Source organism: Oncorhynchus tshawytscha, unplaced genomic scaffold (assembly GCF_018296145.1).
Source record: "Oncorhynchus tshawytscha isolate Ot180627B unplaced genomic scaffold, Otsh_v2.0 Un_contig_7326_pilon_pilon, whole genome shotgun sequence".
NCBI classification, from domain to species: domain Eukaryota; kingdom Metazoa; phylum Chordata; class Actinopteri; order Salmoniformes; family Salmonidae; genus Oncorhynchus; species Oncorhynchus tshawytscha.
Window position 1 is genome coordinate 7,790 of NW_024608500.1, and position 9,287 is coordinate 17,076.

At 47.8% G+C, this 9,287-nt stretch overlaps 1 long non-coding RNA gene across 28 annotated transcripts; it reads left to right on the top strand.

The window, feature by feature from the left end:
- The first annotated feature begins 6,782 nt into the window (after positions 1-6,782).
- Positions 6,783-9,287, top strand: LOC112238231. Of its 28 annotated transcripts, none has more exons than XR_006081637.1 (9): positions 6,783-6,944; positions 7,103-7,190; positions 7,265-7,328; positions 7,415-7,699; positions 8,212-8,339; positions 8,402-8,459; positions 8,515-8,560; positions 8,615-8,670; positions 9,260-9,287. It is a non-coding gene; the product is annotated as an uncharacterized LOC112238231 (long non-coding RNA). The 28 variants fall into 28 exon arrangements; XR_006081648.1 differs by lacking the exon at positions 9,260-9,287 and adding an exon at positions 7,372-7,377 and having other exon boundaries at positions 7,419-7,699; positions 8,615-8,677; XR_006081647.1 differs by lacking the exon at positions 9,260-9,287 and adding an exon at positions 7,372-7,377 and having other exon boundaries at positions 7,115-7,216; positions 7,291-7,328; positions 7,419-7,699; positions 8,615-8,677.

The window sequence follows — 9,287 nt, forward strand, 5'->3', positions numbered from 1 at the left end:
ATAAAGGTGTTCTCAACCAGCCTACCTGGTTAAATAAAGGTGTTCTCAACTAGTCTACCTGGTTAAATAAAGGTGTTCTCAACTAGTCTACCTGGTTAAATAAAGGTGTTCTCAACTAGTCTACCTGGTTAAATAAAGGTGTTCTCAACTAGTCTACCTGGTTAAATAAAGGTGTTCTCAACTAGCCTACCTGGTTAAATAAAGGTGATCTCAACTAGCCTACCTGGTTAAATAAAGGTGAAATTTCAAAAACACCTATGTCAATTTATTTTATTCTATTTTACCTTTATTTAACCAGGCAAGTCAGTTAAGAACAAATTCTTATTTTCAATGACGGCCTAGGAACAGTGGGTTAACTGCCTTGTTCAGGGGCAGAACGACAGATTTGTACCTTGTCAGCTCGGGGATTTGAACTTGCAACCTTCCGGTTACTAGTCCAACGCTCTAATTAATACGTCATTGTAGATGTCATTATTCAAAAAGGACAATCTAGGATTCAAACAAACAATAACAAACATGGATGTACCAATCCCAGATCGCCCCTTTAAGTGATTCTGGTGTCAAGGATTCATAATGGAGGAATTGATGACGAGGCTGTGGGTGGAGCTGATGACGCCACGGCGACAGACGGAAGGACATTATGGTCTGGTGACCAGGGTCAGAGTAAGACAGGACACACGGGGATGTGAATTATTCACGTTGTTTCCCTGTTCCCAGTAACAGGACCCAATAGACCCAGTAGCAGGTCCTTGTAAAACTCCCTCCTGTCAGCCTCCATGCAGAGATTGATGGAGAGTTTTGAACCCCATTAAGACACACAACAACAACAAAAAAAATAGGTCATTTTGGCTCCGTTGGCTCAACAATTACAGCAGTTTCTCATAACCCTGCTGTTGACTGGTGGGCTGACAGGGAAACTAATCCTCACACAGACACTAATTCCTTATAAACACTGTTGTATTACGTGAAAACATGTCGTCCGTCCCCCCCGACCTCGCATGATTCTGGCAGCGGAACGTTGATGATTTAGGGCCACTACTCCGGTCTCAAACTGTGTCTGCTCTGCTGCGGGGCCGAGGCTGTGTGTGTGTGTGTGTGTGTGTGTGTGTGTGTGTGTGTGTTGTGTGTGTGTGTGTGTGTGTGTGTGTGTGTGGGCCAAGGCTGTGTGTGTGTGTGTGTGTGTGTTTGTGTGTGCTGCGGGGCCAAGGCTGTGTGTGTGTGTGTGTGTGTGTGTGTATGTGTGTGTGTGTGAGCGCGCGCTGCGGGGCCGAGGCTGTGTATGTGTGTGTGTGTGCGGGGCTCTGCTTGTTAAAGGATGCTGGGGTATAAATACTAAATTAATCATGTTTTGGCTCAACTTGCTCTGCTGAAATGTGCTTATGGAGGCCCGTGATCACATCAAATATTAACAGCTCTGTTTCCCTAACAACTGGCAGGAGGGTGGAGGATGAGGAGGATGAGGAGGGGGTCTCCTTCCTCGTGACATCAGAGGAAGGGAGCTTCCGTATGTTGGTTTGACTTCTTTCTACAAAACAGATGCAATTCATTCATTGATAAGCAAAATATAAAGTGTGTGATGCTGTTATTCAAATGAAGGTGAATCAATACATTGGAAAGTGTGATGCCTGATGTGGCCCTGATGTGACTCTGTGTAAAGTGAGATGCCTGATGTGACTCTGTGTAAAGTGAGATGCCTGATGTGACTCTGTGTAAAGTGAGATGCCTGATGTGACTCTGTAGCCCAGTGTAAAGTGAGATGCCTGATGTGACTCTGTAGCCCAGTGTAAAGTGAGATGCCTGATGTGACTCTGTAGCCCAGTGTAAAGTGAGATGCCTGATGTGACTCTGTAGCCCAGTGTAAAGTGAGATGCCTGATGTGGTCCAGTGTAAAGTGAGATACCTGATGTGACTCTGTGTAAAGTGTGATGCCTGATATGACTGTAGCCCAGTGTAAAGTGAGATGCCTGATATGACTGTGGCCCAGTGTAAAGTGAGATGCCTGATATGACTGTAGCCCAGTGTAAAGTGAGATGCCTGATGTGGCCCAGTGTAAAGTGAGATGCCTGATGTGACTCTGTGTAAAGTGTGATGCCTGATGTGACTCTGTGTAAAGTGAGATGCCTGATGTGACTCTGTAGCCCAGTGTAAAGTGAGATGCCTGATGTGACTCTGTATTCCAGTGTAAAGTGCGATGCCTGATGTGACTCTGTGTAAAGTGTGATGCCTGATATAACTCTGTAGCCCTGTTTAAAGTGTGATGCCTGATGTGACTCTGTAGCCCAGTGTAAAGTGTGATGTCTGATGTGACTCTGTATCCCTGTGTAAAGTGTGATGCCTAATGTGACTCTGTGTAAAGTGAGATGCCTGATAGGACCCTGTATTCCAGTGTAAAGTGTGATGCCTGATGTGACTCTGTGTAAAGTGAGATGCCTGATGTGACTCTGTGTAAAGTGAGATGCCTAATGTGACTCTGTATTCCAGTGTAAAGTGTGATGCCTGATATGACTCTGTAGCCCTGTGTAAAGTGTGATGCCTGATGTGACTCTGTAGCCCAGTGTAAAGTGTGATGTCTGATGTGACTCTGTATCCCTGTGTAAAGTGAGATGCCTGATATGACTCTATAGCCCTGTGTAAAGTGAGATGCCTGATGTGACTCTGTGTAAAGTGAGATGCCTGATGTGACTCTGTATTCCAGTGTAAAGTGTGATGCCTGATGTGACTCTGTGTAAAGTGAGATGCCTGATGTGACTCTGTAGCCCAGTGTAAAGTGAGATGCCTGATGTGACTCTGTAGCCCTGTGTAAAGTGTGATGTCTGATGTGACTCTGTATCCCTGTGTAAAGTGAGATGCCTGATATGACTCTGTAGCCCAGTGTAAAGTGAGATGCCTGATGTGACTGTGTAAAGTGAATGCCTGATATGACTGTAGCCCAGTGTAAAGTGAGATGCCTGATGTGACTCTGTGTAAAGTATGATGCCTGATGTGACTCTGTGTAAAGTGAGATACCTGATGTGACTCTGTGTAAAGTGTGATGCCTGATATGACTATGGCCCAGTGTAAAGTAAGATGCCTGATATGACTATGGCCCAGTGTCAATTGTGATGTCTGATGTGACTCTATAGCCCAGTGTAAATTGTGATGTCTGATGTGCCTCTGTAGCCCAGTGTAAAGTGTGATGCCTGATGTGACTCTTTAGCCCAGTGTAAATTGTGATGTCTGATGTGACTCTATAGCCCAGTGTAAATTGAGATGCCTGATGTGCCTCTGTAGCCCAGTGTAAAGTGTGATGCCTGATGTGACTGTGTAAAGTGAGATGCCTGATGTGACTCTTTAGCCCAGTGTAAATTGTAATGTCTGATGTGACTCTATAGCCCAGTGTAAAGTGAGATGCCCATAGGGAAGCACAATATATAGGGAGGTTTGAAACACACCCTTACACTCAGCACAATATTCAGGTCCATCAGTCTTGTGCACAGTGATCAGTCTGTAAGCGTGTTATGATATATAGTACCAGTCAAAAGTCTGGACACACCTACTCATTCAAGGATTTTTCTTTATTTTTACTATTTACTATTATGAAATAACACATATGGAATCATGTAGTAACAAAAAAAAGTGTTAAACAAATCAAAATATATTTGAGATTAGCCACCCATTGCCTTGATGACAGCTTTGCACACTCTTGACATTCTCTCAACCAGCTTCACCTGGAATGCTTTTCCAAGTCAAAGGAGTTCCCACATGCTGAGCAGTTGCTGGCTGCTTTTCCTTCACTCTGCGGTCCAACTCATCCCAAACCATCTCAAGTGGGTTGAGGTCAGGTGATTGTGGAGGCCAGGTCATCTGATGCAGCACTCCATCACTCTGCTTCTTGGTTAAATAGTCCTTACACCACCTGGAGGTGTGTTGGGTCATTTTATTATTTATTCATTGAACCAGGCAAGTCAGTTAAGAACAAATTCTTATTTATAATGACGGCCTACAAGAAGGCAAAAGGCCTCCAGCAGGACAGAGGCTGGGATTAGTAGTGCACACTATTTGGGGTACTACCTTTGTGAATAAGGACCCTGGTCTGTAGCTCTGTGGATAAGGACCCTGGTCTGTAGCTCTGTGAATAAGGACCCTGGTCTGTAGCTCTGTGAATAAGGACCCTGGTCTGTAGCTCTGTGAATAAGGACCCTGGTCTGTAGCTCTGTGAATAAGGACACCACAGGACCGGATCTTTTGGAACACCACAGGACCGGATCTTTTGGAACACCACAGGACCGGATCTTTTGGAACCCCACAGGACCGGATCTTTTGGAACACCACAGGACCGGATCTTTTGGAACCCCACAGGACCGGATCTTTAGGGACCCCACAGGACCGGATCTTTAGGAACCCCACAGGACCGGATCTTTAGGAACCCCACAGGACCGGATCTTTCGGAACCCCACAGGACCGGATCTTTCAGAACCCCACAGGACCGGATCTTTCAGAACCCCACAGGACTGGATCTTTTAGGAACCCCACAGGACTGGATCTTTTAGGAACCCCACAGGACCGGATCTTTAGGAACCCCAGAGGACTGGATCTTTTAGAACCCTACAGGAATGGATCTTTTAGAACCCCCACAGGACTGGATCTTTTAGAACCCTACAGGACTGGATCTTTTAGGAACCCTAAAGGACTGGAATGTTAGACTGAGGGAACTGAGCTGAGGCCAGGGGGTACAGAGAGTGGAGGGCGGGGCAGTTTATCTCCTGTGTGTGAGAGAGCAAAGCTTTAGGGGGTAAATGAGGGTTCAGAGGGAGGTGGACCATGGCGAGGGAGGGGGCCTGTTTAAGGGTGCCACGCTGGGAGACAGACGGGCGTTACAATACAATCTACAGAGAGAGGGGGCTAACTGATAAACGCTAACAGAAAATAGGTGCATGAGCAAACGTCATTTCTCATCATTATCCATGCGACCATGACAGGCACCGGAGAGGAGAGGCAATATCATCAGACGGCCTCTGCTCCCTGATTGGGTTATTTGTCCGCTCTTATGCAAATGAGACGGGACAGAGGCTGCTGGGAGCAGTCGAGTGGGACGCTCCTTCACAGCAGGACAGGTAGGTGTACAGGACAAGCAGCCCGTTATAGGTCCTTCACGGAAGGACAGGTAGGTGTACAGGACAGGTAGGTGTAAAGGACAAGCAGCCAGTTATAGCTCCTTCACAGCAGGACAGGTACAGTGCCTTGCGAAAGTATTCGGCCCCCTTGAACTTTGCGACCTTTTGCCACATTTCAGGCTTCAAACATAAAGATATAAAACTGTTTTTTTTTGTGAAGAATCAACAACAAGTGGGACACAATCATGAAGTGGAACGACATTTATTGGATATTTCAAACTTTCTTAACAAATCAAAAACTGAAAAATTGGGCGTGCAAAATTATTCAGCACACGGGCTGTGTGACACCCGGCCGTGATCGGGAGTCCCATAGGTCGGCGCACAATTGACGGGTTTGGGAAGGGTTTGGGGCGTCAATGTAAAATAACAATTTGTTCTTAATTTAATTTGCCTATTTCAATAAAAAAAAAGGTTAAATAAAATATGAAGCCGTTTCTTTTATAAATGTAATAAAAAAATGAAAACTCCTTTGTTACGGAAAGGAGCCGAAATAAGTTCAGGAGTAAAAACGTGCTTTAACAAGTCACATAATAATGTTTAATGGACTCAGTCTGTGTTCACTAAAAGTGTTTAACATGATTTTTGAATGACTACCTCATCTCCGTACCCCACACATACAGATCATTGTAAGGTCCTTCAGTCGAGCAGTGAATTTCAAACACGGATTCAACCACAAAGACCAGGGAGTTTTTCCAATCCTCACAAAGAAGGTCACCTATTGGTAGATGGGTACAAATTTTAAAAAGCAGACATTGAATATCCCTTTGATCATGGTGAAGTTATTAATTACACTTTGGATGGTGCATCAATACACCCAGTCACTACAAAGATACAGGCGTCCTTCCTAACTCAGTTGCCAGAGAGGAAGGAAACCTCTCACGGATTTCACCATGAGGCCAATGGTGACTTTAAAACAGAGTTTAATGGCTGTGATAGGAGAAAACTGAGGATGGCTCAACAACATTGTAGTTACCCCACAATACTAACCTAAATGACAGAGTGAAAAGAAGGAAGTCTGTACAGGATAACAAATATTCCTTGTTTGCAACAAGGTACTAAAGTAACACTGCAAAAAAATGTGGCAAAAAAATATTTTTTTGTCCTGAATACAAAGTGTTACATTTAGGGAAATCCAATACAACACATTACTGAGTACCATCTTCATAGTTTCAAACATAATGGTGGCTGCATCATGTTATGGGTATGCTTGTAATCGTTAAGGACTGGGGAGTTTTTCAGGATAAAAAATAAACAGACTGGAGGTAAACACAGGAAGAATCCTAGAGGAAAACCTGGTTCAGTCTGCTTTCCACCAGACACTGGGAGAGGAGTTCACCTTTCATCAGGTCAATACACCTAAAACACAAGGTCAAAATCTACACTGGAGTTGCTTACCAAGAAGACAGTGAATGTTCCTGAGTGGTCGAGTTACAGATGACCTAAATCTACTTCACAATCTATGTCAAGACCTGAAAATAGTTGAGTAGCAATGATCAACAACCAATGAGACAGAGCTTGAAGAAGATTGAAAATAATCAAATGTTCCACAATCTCTTAGAATCTTACCCAGAATGCCTCACTGCTGGAATCACCACCTTAAAGGTGCTTCTACAAAGTATTGACTCTGGGGGGTGTGAGAACTTATGTAAATGAGATATTACTGTATTTCTGTAATACAACCAATAAAATGGCATCGAAAAACATGTTTTCACTTTGTCATTATGGGGTAGTGTGTGTAGGTGGGCCAGGACAGGTAGAAGGACAGGTAGGTGTGTAGATGGGCCAGGACAGGTAGGGTGTGTAGGTGGGCCAGGACAGGTAGGGTGTAGATGGGCCAGGACAGGTGGGCCAGGACAGGTAGGTGTGTAGATGGGCCAGGACAGGTAGCAGGACAGGTAGGTGTGTAGATGCCAGGACCAGGACAGGTAGGTCTAGATGGGCCAGGACAGGTAGCAGGACAGGTAGGTGTGTAGATGGGCCAGGACAGGTAGCAGGACAGGTAGGTGTGTAGATGGGCCAGGACAGGTAGCAGGACAGGTAGGTGTGTAGATGGGCCAGGACAGGTAGGGTGTAGGTGGGCCAGGACAGGTAGGTGTGGTGGGCCAGGACAGGTAGGTGTGTAGATGGGCCAGGACAGGTAGCAGGACAGGTAGGTGTGTAGATGGGCCAGGACAGGTAGGCCAGGACAGGTAGCAGGTGTGTAGATGGGCCAGGACAGGTAGGTGTGTAGGTGGGCCAGGACAGGTAGGTGTGCAGGACAGGTAGGTGTGTAGATGGGCCAGGACAGGTAGCAGGACAGGTAGGTGTGTAGATGGGCCAGGACAGGTAGGTCTATAGGACAGGTAGCAGGACAGGTAGGTGTGTAGATGGGCCAGGACAGGTAGCAGGACAGGTAGGTGTGTAGATGGGCCAGGACAGGTAGCAGGACAGGTAGGTGTGTAGATGGGCCAGGACAGGTAGGTGTGTAGATGGGCCAGGACAGGTAGCAGGACAGGTAGGTCTATAGGTGGGTCAGGACAGGTAGGTGTGTAGATGGGCCAGGACAGGTAGCAGGACAGGTAGGTCTATAGGTGGGGCAGGACAGGTAGGTGTGTAGATGGGCCAGGACAGGTAGGTGTGTAGATGGGCCAGGACAGGTAGGTGTGTGTAGATGGGCCAGGACAGGTAGGTAGGTGTAGTAGATGGGCCAGGACAGGAAGGTGTGTGTAGATGGGCCAGGACAGGTAGGGTGTGTAGATGGGCCAGGACAGGTAGGTGTGTAGATGGGCCAGGACAGGTAGGTGTGTAGATGGGCCAGGACAGGTGGGCCAGGACAGGTAGGTGTGTAGATGGGCCAGGACAGGTAGGTGTGTGTAGATGGGCCAGGACAGGACAGGACAGGTAGGTGTGTAGATGGGGACAGGTAGCAGGACAGGTAGGTGTATAGGTAGGTCAGGACAGGACAGGTGTGTAGATGGGCCAGGACCAGGACAGGTAGGTGTGCAGATGGGCCAGGACAGGTAGGTGTGTAGTGGGCCAGGACAGGTGGACAGGTGGGCCAGGACAGGTAGCAGGACAGGTAGGTGTGTAGATGGGCCAGGACAGGTAGGTGTGTAGATGGGCCAGGACAGGTAGCAGGACAGGTAGGTGTGTAGATGGGCCAGGACAGGTAGCAGGACAGGTAGGTGTGTAGATGGGCCAGGACAGGTGGGCCAGGACAGGTAGGTGTGTAGATGGGCCAGGACAGGTAGACAGGTGGGTCAGGACAGGTAGGTGTGTAGATGGGCCAGGACAGGTAGGTGTGTAGATGGGCCAGGACAGGTAGGTGTGTAGATGGGCAGGACAGGACAGGACAGGTAGGTGTGTAGATGGGCCAGGACAGGTGTAGATGGGCCAGGACAGGTAGGTGTGTAGATGGGCCAGGACAGGTATGGGTCAGGACAGGTAGCAGGACAGGTAGGTGTGTAGGTGGGCCAGGACAGGTAGGTGTGTAGATGGGCCAGGACAGGTAGGTGTGTAGATGGGCCAGGACAGGTAGGTGTATAGGTGGGCAGGACAGGACAGGATGGGCCAGGACAGGTAGGTGTGTAGATGGGCCAGGACAGGACAGGTAGGTGGTAGGTGTGACAGGAGGTGGGCCAGGACAGGTAGGTGTGTAGCAGGTGGGCAGGCAGGACAGGTAGGCAGGTGTACATGGGCCAGGACAGGTAGGTGTGTAGATGGGTCAGGCGGCAGGTGATTGGCAGGTAGGTGTGTAGATGTACAGGCAGGTGGCAGGCAGGACAGGTAGGTGTGTAGAGGTGGGCCAGGACAGGCAGGTATATTGGCAGTGTACAGGCAGGTGTAGGATGTGGGACAGGTGGAGGCAGGTAGGTGTGCAGGCAGGTGTGGTGTACAGGCAGGGTACAGGCAGGTGAGGCAGGTATATTGGCAGGTGTATAGACAGGTGTACAGGCAGGTGTACAGGCAGGTATATTGGCAGGTGTACAGGCAGGTGTACAGGCAGGTATATAGACAGGTGCCTATATTGGCAGGTGTATAGCAGGTGTACAGGCAGGTGTACAGGCAGGTATATTGGCAGGTATATTGGCAGGTGTACAGGCAGGTATAGGCAGGTGTACAGGCAGCAGGACAGGTAGGTATATTGGCAGGTGT